At 40.4% G+C, this 12,140-nt stretch overlaps 1 pseudogene; it reads left to right on the forward strand.

Annotated features, from left to right (window-relative positions):
* The first annotated feature begins 9,385 nt into the window (after positions 1 to 9,385).
* LOC127800825 (alcohol dehydrogenase 3-like) lies at positions 9,386 to 11,660 on the forward strand (annotated as a pseudogene).
* Positions 11,661 to 12,140: the final 480 nt, after the last annotated feature.

The raw sequence follows: 12,140 nt of genomic DNA on the forward strand, positions 1-12,140 counted from the left end.
TTTGGGTAAACCAGAATGTTTATATCACAACAAAGTCATTATTTTTCACTTTGTGTGAGGATGTCCATCCACCATCAACACAACCAACACATGATCAATTGCTACTAATAATATTGGACAAAGCAAGATAATAACGCTATGATAATAAACTTGCTCTAAAATTAGAGTGTAATTTCTTAACAATCACTATTATTTTAGACTATACTAGTGAAAAACTTCAAAAAAAATTCAATTGCAAAAAAAAAAAAAAAAAAATTCGAGCTTTGTGGGCCACCAAAACCCGGCCATCGGGTTTTGTGGCCCACGAACCCTGCAATCGGGTTTTGTGGCCCACGAAACCCGGTCATCGTGCTTTATGGCCCACAAAGCCCGAAAATGATTTTTTTTAATTTTTCTTCAAATTACTATGTTCCATTAGCACTAAAATGATGTATTTTAATGTTATTTGGGGTAAACCCGAATGTATATATCACAACAAAGTCATTATTTTTCACTTTGTGTGAGGAACAACTACAAAAATTCATTTGTCATTTCCAAGTTTTTCATTTTTTCCTCTCAATCTATGGGTTCCAGTAACACTAAAATGATCTCTTATTACGTTGTTCGAGTTAGTTGAAGGTAGAATGCATAACAAATACATGATGAATTGTTCTAACTACTAACATTGGATCAACATGATGTAATGATCTTCAAATTACCCCATAAGTGTAATTTCAAAATTTCGACAGAGTCGCCCTTGTTTCTTAGACATTGAACTTGCATTAGAGACTCAGTCTCTATGTTCAACAACATAATAACATGACAATATTTACCATCCCAACATTAGAGACTCAGTCTCTCTTCCCAACAACATACTGTCACCACAACCACTTATCCCTTACCATCAACAACACCGCAAACCACATTTCATCAAGTGAGCAATTTGCTATTTGCTATACCTATATAAAAATATACAACATTTGAACTAGATGAAAATAAAAACACAAAACGAAGAATCTTCTAATCTATTGATCTATAAGTATACTATCGTGCTATGTGTAACGCCCCGCTCCCACTTACGGGTGTTACTCGTGAACAATTACCCGAACTGTTCACCTTCCCGGTCTGAGATGAAGGGTGGACTATGTTTCAAGAAGAAACGCCCTAGGTGGGAACTAGGCTTCGTCTGGCCCTTCGCTTACCCAGGATCCATAAACGCCCTAGGACCTTGCGAGTTTCTTATAAACGAAGAAATAACCCGCTACACCGCCCAAGGGCTTCAAGATGTTTCTTAACACTGGGCTAGACTAAGGGGAAAACTCATACTTAGAAAAATCCTCCAATTCTTCCAACATTTCATCGCTCGGGGACTCCTTCGGGGATTTTATAATTTTTTCTATAGCCCAAAATCTCTCAAAATTGGGCCCTATTATTTCCCCTCTTATTCCCCTAATTTTTAAAATTTCCCCCCCCCCTTTTTTTTTTTTCCCCGCGCGGGCCCACGACCGGCTGGGCCCGACCGTGCGCTGCCGGGGGCGGCTGCGGCCCGCGGCTGTGCGGGCTGGCCCAGCAGCAGCCGCGCGGGCTGGCCGTGCGCCTGCCGCGCGCCCACCCGCGCGCGCGTGCGCGCCCCCTACTGCCTGCCGACCTGCTGCTCCCCAAAATTTTCCAGCAACCCATTTTTTTTTAAATTCCAACTTTCCAACACCCCAAAAATGCCCAAATTCTCCAGATTTTCCTTTCCATATATACACATCAAAATATACCCTTTGGGCTTAAAGAAACCCTTACACAAAGCATATACAATTTAAGCATAAATTTCACCATTTGAAAAAAATATTCAATGTCTTCATGCTCAAGCCTCTTTCTCTTGCCAAACCCTTCCATAACATGCTTCAATACCTACAAGAGGTCAAATAAACCTCATGAGCTCCAAGAGCTCAATAAGGGTGCAATGACATAAAGTATGGAAATTAACAATATAGATGCCAATGCCATATGCAAGTGCCTAGGGTTCCAATACCTCAACCCTCAACGTTAAAGGCTTCAACATACCCATCCAACACACAATTTCATGGCCATGAGTCTCATGCATACAAGCATATGCAAAGCAAGCACAAAAATGTTAAAATGCATACAAGAGTCATGCTAGCCCCCATCCACTTGGAGCTTTCCCCTTACCTCAATACTCCATGGACCTTCAAGTTTCCAACAACTTCAAGCCTCCAAAATCACTTCCTTTAATTTCCTCAAACTCCTTGAAAGAACCTTGAACAAAAATAAATCCCATGGATTTAGAAGAAATAAAATTAGGAAAAAGGGAAGGAAACCTAGCCTTCAATGGCTAGCCAAATAATACCTTCCTTACCTTTGGGGCTCTTTGGACTTGAAGAAATCCTCCTAGCCTCAAATCCCCTTTGCTTCCACAATCTACAAGCTTCAAGACTTTCTTTGCCTTCGATTCTTTGCTCCTCCATTCTTCTTTATTTCTTTAAATGGCCAAAGGGAAGACTTCCTCCATCTTCCTTTCTTTTCTTTCTTAAGACTCTTCAAATGGAAAAACTTGAGCTTGAAGGTCCACTTCCCTTTTTATACAACTTTCATTTCTCTTTTCTTTTTGATTTATTTTCCTTGCCTTGTTATTCCCAATTGCAAGACTTGATCCTAGCCTTTCATTTCTCCTTTACTTTTTGAGAATGAATCTTGACCATTGGAAGAAGCACAATCCATAGCCCTTAGTCTTCTTTAATCTCAACCCTTGATGCATTTTGGAAGACTAAATCCCCACCATCCAAATTAACACAATCCATGTGTTTCTCAAGAATGAATCCTAGCCATGGACTTCTTTGGAGATCCAATCTCCACCATCCATCTCATTCTTCTATTGGATCCTTGCATCCCATTTGGCAATCCATGCCAACATAAGGCCTTAAATCTCTACCATTAGATAAATTCCAATTTCAAGACTAATTTTCCACCATTGGATCAAGTCTTCAAATCCCATAAATATCCCATTTCTCATTTATTTAATTGGGACTAATTTCACCACATTAAATATGAAAGACAACTTAGAGAGACATAAATGCTTTTCTTTCCCATTTATTTTAATCTCCCATTTTCCCCCATTAATGCTTGACCATTTTCTTTTCATTTGCAATTTCTTTTTATTGCAACAAAATCATTACACTCACATGGGTTAAATGGCTCATCTTTTTCATTCTTTTTGGTTTATTTAAATCCCTTAATTTTGCTTGAATAAGACCATGCCAAGTGTCACTCTAAGACACAAACTTGGCTTCCAAGTCTTCCATCTCACCCATCCATTAATTATAAACATAATTTACCAATTTAGGGAAAATCAATTATTTTCTCTCATAATTGAATATTCACCATTTTCCTAATATTCCATAATTAAATTCCAAAATTACCAAAACACCCTTTTGTGAATTTTCAATCCCATTTATTTCCACATAATGCAAAATGGGAACTAATTCACTTCCATATTCAATTCCACCTTGGAATTATCTCCAATGTACCGAATTACCCTTTTATTGGACTTCGCTATCCAAATTACCAAAATGTCCCTCTCATAGGGCACCCTCAATCTCAAGGATTCAACACCTTCTCAAGGGCTTTTTTGGAATTTTTCTTACTTCCTTTCTTGTTCTCTTAACACCGGTTACACCGGGTGTTACACTATGTCTATACAAAAATATTCCAATCTATCTCTGGAGGGTACGAACATCCACAGTTGGGTGCATCTGCCAGTGATCCTCATTATGCCTCAGTATGTCCTCAACGTATTTGATAACATAGCACCCGCAGCTGGCCCTGTTTTAGACATAACACACATTGGCAGCATAACCATATTTTCATGAAAATTGACTCTGTAATATAATTTAAATTAATTTACCCATTGGCCGGCTATCGAACCACTCCAGAATTAGAGATCTATGTTTGCATCTCTTCTCTAGTTTGCAGCAAAGTGCACCCTAGGTCATCTCTCACAAGGAGCCTCACTTTCTTCTACCAACAAAGGAGAACCAACATAACCAACGGTTTGTTTAGGGAGGGTTTTTGACAGAAAACTAATTGGCAAAACAGAAAGATAAAGATGGATGAAAAATCAGTAAAAGATATGCAACCGGCTGTGTATTTGTCTCCTATGTGAAATCTTCCTCGTCCAACCTATATACCTTGGCTTGCTAGATGTTTTGATGTCCGGATAACAAACTCAAAGCATCCCCAACAACCGTCCAAGGATTAGACTGATTGGAACAACAAAATGAATACAGAAATCTCTTGTAAACAAAATGCAGCCATTCACTCTCTATTCAACCTATCCGAACCTATGCAAGAACAACCGTTCAAGCACATAATATTCATTTCCTAGATGTTATACCAACCGGCTATAACATTCTGCTCTCTTAAGCATTTAACAGAAAATGAAACCATGCAAATTCACACAAACCTGCCATGAACTCCATGCATTCATAAATCTGCCCAAACTAAACCAAATAGAAATGAATAAGAAACAAACAACAAACCAGATTCTTGTAGCTCATCCGGGACTCAAATTCCACATGAATTCAAGACACACAACCGGTTACAAATGCTCTAGCCTATCATTACAGCAAGGAAAACAAAATGAAACAAAAGATGTTGAAAACAGAAAAATGCTACAACAACAAAAACGGGCAGAATCCTCTCTATTTTCTCCTCTCTTTCTATCTCATCATCTTCTGGAAATTAATGCTAAGAGGCCTTAAATACATGGCTAAGAAAGGAAAGGCTAGGGAGACTAGGGTTGGGCCTAGCCCAACAGAAAACAAGTGAGCCCAAAACAGCACAATGAGTAGCCCAAGTCTGCTCCTTGAAAGTAGGCCCAAGCTCATCCAATATTCCCTAAAGCCTGGATCCATAGAGTAGAGGTAAGATAGAAAATAGTGTAAGGACAATTTGAAGCATAATAAAATAGAAACAATGAAATATCAGCAAAAATTACTTCAAATGGCCTAATAAGAATGAGGTGAAATGCCAAAATATGGTATAAATATGCATGCTATCACCCATCCGGTTGTTGAGGCAACTTTTGAGGATCAGTATTCTCCACTTCCCAATCTCTGTCTAGCGTTGCAATTGAAGTTACATGTTCATAATATGCAGCTTTCTTTAGTAGAATGGGTAACAAGCTCACAAGTGGTTGTATAGCTTCGGCCCTGCTCCTACGACTATCTTCATTCATGGCATTGGAGTCATATATGATAATTATCCTATCTTTCAAGTAAATCTTTAAGAGAAATCAATGAGAATTCGTTACATTACAAGGGAGCAACACCTGTATTTTATTTTAATATGTCAGTCGTACGGAAATAAATAAATAAATCATTAAATGGAATGAATTAAGACTTATATAATCGACTGTCCACCAAGGAAGACTCCCGTTAGTGCGCCCGTCAATAAAACCAGTCCACTCTTCCGGAACAGATGCGATAAAAGGCACAAAAACCCTCATGTTGCCCCCGTACTCTTGTTCCCAAAATCTTACCATGGATGCCTGAAAAATAAAATAAAATAAAATAAAATAAAAATATTGGTCATAGACTAAATTAAGATGAAAAAAAAAAAAGTAGTGCAAACTCACAAAACACGAGGTTGACATGATAGCGTAGTTTGTGTCATATTGACGCCGAGACTGTATACGTCTCAGGCAACACATGTAACTACCGATATGATAACCCTCCAACCAGTTGGCCTCATTCTCTATGTTTCGAAGGTCATCCGGTGTTAGGTTAAAAATGAAACCGGTGTGAAGACTACAACAACCAAGAAAAATAAGAGTAAGAATATATTGTTGATGCAAATAGAAAAAATGTAAATATTGTTACTTACCTAATATTTTCATTGGAACCTATGAACTCAATATAACCCTCAGGGGGCACTGTCTCTATGTCTGGCGGCATTGGGTCTAGTACCGGCGGCATCGGGTCCGCGTCCGACCCCTCCAAAGCAGCATCCTTCTTTCTCCTTTTATATTTTGTTGGATCGGTGAAGTGTGGCCGACGAAACTGCGATGGCAGTCTATCTCGCATAGGTCGCCTGTCGACCCTAACCACTTCCTCCTCCTGTAGCTAAACAAAACCTAACTATTACAAAATAGTGTTTTACAATGAAGTAAAACGTATAAAAGTAAATTTGGAACTTACTCTAGATGTAGATGCCTGCTCCTCATCGTGATGATCAAGATCTACCTGATCACCACCCTGGGACTGCTCATGAGCATTATTGCTGTGATCTGGGGAAATATGCAGGATGCGTAGATGAGCACATAGTGCTGCCTGCCCCATTTCTAGTGCTGTTTGCCCCTTCTCTAGTGATTCCTGCGCCCTCTCTAGTCTCAACAATTGTGTCCTCACCTGACTCATTTCCCCATCTATTCTCCGCAACATATCTAGAGTTTGTTTCAGCATCTCGGTGATCTACAAAAGGCAAACAAAAAATATATAAATAATTACAAAAAATATAAAACCATTATTATAATAAAAATCATACCCCTACCTCGTATTGTCCGTGGTGCGAACTATCAGGGAATCTTGCCTCCTCCTTATACTTCTCCCCCTTTCCCTCCTATAAAAAATATATAAACAATTACAAAAAAATATAAATTAAGATCATTATTAAATAAAAATCATACCCCTAACTTGTATTATCCGTGGTGCGAACTATCAGGGAATCTTGCCTTCTCCTTATCCTTCTCCTCCTTTCCCTCCTATAAAAAATATAAAAACAATTACAAAAAATATAAATTAAAACTATTATTAAATAAAAATCATACCCCTACCTCGTATTGTCCGTGGTGCGAACTATCAGGGAATTTTGCCTTTTCCTTATCCTTCTCCTCCCCATTCTCTTCCTTTCCCTCCTCATCTAAATGTATCCTACTCGCCTTGTCCTCATCTCCGCCATTCTCTTCCTCCTCTTCACCCCCTCCGCCCCCAAATTTATAGACATCGACCCCAACCGAGTGTTGAGGGTTAAAAGATCTCCAAAAATTCGTTTCCCGCTCATCATCAGTGGGCTCAAGAGTCGGACTCAATCCTCGTGCTTGCAAAATTGTATTATTTAGATAGATATGATTTAAAAATAAACAAAATTTAGAGGTAAGTTGCACACTTCCTTCCTTCCTAAGACAGTCGTCGTAATTTTTTATCTGCGGCCTTTTTTTGGATAGCCATTTTCTGCATCTTGGAATGTCTGCATCAGACAGTCTGATGGCCCATTTATTCTGAATCCATGGGAACGTTTCGATCAACCACCACTGTAGAGAGCAAAAAAAAAAAAAAATTAAAAAACAAAACAAACATTTAGTTATTATAGACAAATCATATACAATAAGGAGAGAGTACCTGAAATGCCCATACAAAACCATAAAGGTTGATTTTCTTCCCACCTTCACCAGTCAATTTTCTTTCTTTCATGGCCAACCGGATGTAATGTTGACTCTTACTGTAGACATACGTACCCCAAGAGAACATCTCAAATGCTTGTAAATCCTCGGCCATAGTCCATAATAAATCATCCACATGCCCGCGCTCATCCTGGCCCAACAAAAACATGCCGACCACAGCAATGTAAATCAGTTTCAGGGCATCCTCTGAAACCATGTCCTCTCTGGTACTAATAAGTAATTCAAGGTCATCTCTAGTCACCCCCTTCTTATGTTGTGGAAATAGTCAAGCACGTAAACTCTCCAGCTCAACAGGTTTCGGTTCAAGGCTTTCCCTATCTATAGCCCCAAATCGGAGTCCACTAATAAGTATGAACTCCTGCCTCCCGTACCTACATGGTGTGCCGCCAATCTCGAACCACATCTCATCATGGTGGGCACCTGGAAATGTCACCTCCCTAAGTAGAACATGATATATCAATTGTGGTACAGTCAAATGGAGAGACAAAGGCATCTTTAAGAAATGTCCTAATGGGCCTTGTAGGAATCTATCCAATAACTTGTATCGGTCTAGAGCACGACGCATCGCCTCAAGATGTTTGATCCCACAATGAGTAGTAACTTGCATTCCGGGCGGTAATATCCGATGAGTATGAACATAAGTAAATTTAATAGTTTGTTGTTCAGCCATCTGTAAGGAAAAAAAAAACAACAATTGTCTTAGCTAATGACCATGTAAAAGCACAAGTAAAAGAAGAAGAAGCCCAATTGTCGCAGCCCGATCATCGCAACCCAAACCTAATCGGGCTTCGTTGGGCAACGATAATCGGGGTGGGACCCAACGGTCGAGGGAGCCCGATTGGGCTGTGGGCTTGGTCGCGGCCCATCGGGCTTCGTTGCAGTGAGATGAAGCCTGATTGGGCTTCCTGGAATGAAGCCCGATCAGGCTTAGTTCCATGAAGCCCAATCGGGTTTCGTCTCACTGCAACGAAGTCGAAGCTCGATTGGGCTTCGTCTTCAAACGAAGCTTGATTGGGCTTCCTGTATCGAAGTCCCTTCGGGCTTCGATACAGGAAGCCCGACCGGGCTCCGTCTGCAAACGAAGCTCAATCAAGCTTCGTTTGCAGACGAAGCTAGATCAAGCTTCGTCGAGATGCAGGGGCCTTCGTTGCAAACGAAGCCCCAAAGGCTTCGTTGCAGAGACGAAGCTCGTCAGGCTTCTACCCAGCGGGCTTCGTCGCGAACGAAGCCCGACCGTGGGTCTTCGTTTGCGACAAAGCCCGGTCGATCTCCATGGTCGTCGACAAAGCTTTGTCGTCAGCGACCATTTCCAGCATCTTATTCATTAAAATCAACAGAGAAACTCTAACCTTGTTTAGCCAAGATGAGATCGATGTCGGCGGTCAAGTGGTTGTTACAGCAGCGGCGGCGAGTGGCTGTCAGGGCGGCGGCGGCGAGTGGCTGTCACGGCAGCGACAAGTAGTTGCTTAGTGAGAGAGATGAAGTGGGTGGGTGAAATGGGTAATGAGAGGGTGAGGGGTATTTTAGTATTTGACTATTATTGTGTTTATTTTTTATTTTTTTCTAATTTTTTAAATAAACTAATGGTTAAATCTGACAAAATGACTATATTATGTAATTAGTTTGTTTGAAAGTACAAAAATATTTTTTTTTTAAAAAGAGATTAAAATAAATTTTATATTTAAATAGTGATTACTTTTTGCCATTTCCACAATAAAACCGGTGGAACTCCCAAAATACCAACGACCGGAAAACCTGCTATGGTTTCGCAATCCCGGCTTCGCCTACTGTATTTAAGTTGACCTAATGATTATTAATTCTGCAAAAACTGTGAGACAGAAGCGCATGTCACCAAAATAATCTCAAAAACAGCAACCAAGCAGCTTTGTCTTTGTATAAATACCCCACCTCTCATTGCTCTGCATCTCATACAAGCCAACTGCATATATACAGTTCTCGAGCATATATACTTTTCACGCTGATCAGAGAGAAAGAAAGAGATGTCAAGCACGGCTGGCCAAGTAATAGTCTGCAGAGGTTGGTGCATACATACATTCATATATATATATATATATATCTATGATGTTTTGCATGTTATTTTTCACAGAGGTTCATTTATGGTGATAAGAACCAAGACACATATTGGTGGGTATTTGTTTGTTTAATTTTTTGTGGTTGCAGCCGCCGTGGCATGGGAGCCGGGGAAGCCGCTGGTGCTGGAAGAAGTGGAGGTGGCACCGCCACAGAAGATGGAGGTCCGGCTGAAGATCCTCTACACCTCCCTCTGCCACACCGATGTTTACTTCTGGGAAGCCAAGGTAATTCAATTAGAAATCAATTTGAGCTGTATATCCAACCATGGTGACCACCCCCAGAAACTGATTCTACTTCTTCTTCTTCTTCTTCCTCCCAAACCTGTAGGGCCAGAATCCCGTGTTTCCTCGAATCCTTGGGCACGAGGCAGGCGGGTAAGTTGACAGGATTGTGGAGAGTGTTAGAGACGGAGTGACAGATCTTGCACCGGGAGACCACGTGCTTCCGGTGTTCACAGGGGAGTGTAAAGAATGCGCCCACTGCAAGTCAGAGGAAAGCAACATGTGTGATCTGCTAAGGATCAACACCGAGAGAGGGATCATGCTCCATGACGCCAAATCAAGGTTTTCCATCAACGGTAAGCCCATTTACCACTTTCTTGGAACCTCCACTTTCAGTGAGTACACCGTCCTTCATGCCGGCTGCGTTGCCAAGATCAACCCCCTTGCTCCTCTTGACAAAGTCTGTGTCATGAGCTGTGGATTCTGCACGGGCACAATATTCATTAACACAATGATACTTTAATTTCAGTACTAGCAAAAAACCATTTCAAATTTTGGCTAAATCTGTAATAATTGTTTTGCTGATGAATCTTTTCTACTTGGGTGCTTGTTTTTGGTTTAAGGATTTGGTGCCACTGTGAATGTTGCCAAGCCACCAAAGGGCTCGTCAGTAGCTGTCTTCGGATTGGGAGCTGTAGGCCTTGCAGTAAGTTTGTGCATCTGCTAAATGAATATTTACTCTATGTTGGATGAATTTGTCTAATCATGGATATATTTATATATATGTATGCAAGTATGTATGTATCTGATAGTATTTCCATGTAATCAGGCTGCAGAAGGAGCCAGAGTTTCTGGGGCTTCAAGGATCATTGGGGTCGATATCAATTCCAGAAGATTTGAACAAGGTAGGTGAACAATACATATATCGAAGGTAAAGTCTAATTAATTTCTAATACCTAAGGCCTCTGTTTTTCTGTGCAAACAGCAAAGAAGTTTGGTGTGACAGAGTTTGTGAACCCCAAAGACTACAGGAAACCAGTTCAAGAGGTAACTTTCAAACTCTCATCCTGCAGTGCAAAAAGCACTTGCCTAGTACTCGATTAAGTTTCTGCTGGACTTGATCTTCAGGTGCTTGCTGAGATGACTAGTGGAGGAGTTGATAGAAGTGTTGAATGCACTGGAAACGTCGATGCCATGATCTCAGCATTTGAATGCGTCCATGATGTAAGTAATTTGGGTAAAAGAAAGCATATAGAATGTTTGTTAAAGACAGAATTTGCCACACTGGATCTAGCAGACCATTTGACTAAAATGTGGCATGACAGGGCTGGGGTGTTGCCGTTCTTGTGGGTGTGCCCCACAAGGAGGCTGTGTTCAAGACACACCCCGTAAATTTCCTCAACGAGAGGACGCTAAAAGGGACCTTCTTTGGGAACTACAAGCCCCGTTCGGACCTTCCAGCTGTTGTGGAAAAATATATGAACAAGGTAGCATTCTAAACACTTATAAGCAAATAGATTTGCATACTGCTATACTGGTTCATATAAAGCACAAAAAAGAAAAGCTTGAATGTGAAACCCTTAGGGACTGAACTTTGTAATGTTGCAGGAACTTGACCTGGAGAAGTTCATCACTCATGAAGTTCCATTCTCAGAGATTAACAAGCCCTTCGAATACATGCTTAAAGGGGAAGGCCTTCGATGTGTCATCCGAATGGAAGAATAGAGGTCCAAGTTTCGGGTGTTTGATGCAGTACATTTCAATCTTCTGTAAAATGATGAATAAGAGTTTGGATCCAGGTGTTCTGTTTGTATGCATGTCAATTCTCAAGTGTATCAATCAAAAATTTCACTTTAATAATATATGTATTGTTGCTTTGTGGAGCCAATGAATGAAGCTTTTTTGGGGGGGTTTTCACATTCATGGATGATAAAGTTACAAAGTCAAGCCTAAAAAATTAGTTAGTTTCAAAATGCTTTCAAACTTAATACACTGACGTCGAATGAACGTTTCTGAGCTCAGCATAAATTGAAAGGACTATGTTTTGCAACAGTAAACACTTCCATGGTCAAGAAAGCAAAAAAACAAGAGTACAGCACCGTGAAGCTGCATTAGAATTAATTATATGAAGCAAGCCAGCAGGGTCGGTTTGGTCAGCTGGGTTCATGGGGAAAAGAAGGAATGAAAGGGAAAATACTTTTTCTTTGGACCTAGTTCAAAAGGAAGAAACAAACTTTCATGCTCAAAAAACTTTTTGAGAAACGATTCAGAGTCATTTGTCCAAAGGCAATGTCTTTTACGCCTTGCTCACAAAATCTCAAGGGGGGAAGAAACATCAGATAGGGTATCATTCTCCCGCTCTTGGTAATTATAGAGAA

This window comes from Diospyros lotus, chromosome 4 (assembly GCF_014633365.1).
Source record: "Diospyros lotus cultivar Yz01 chromosome 4, ASM1463336v1, whole genome shotgun sequence".
Classification (NCBI taxonomy): Eukaryota; Viridiplantae; Streptophyta; class Magnoliopsida; order Ericales; family Ebenaceae; genus Diospyros; species Diospyros lotus.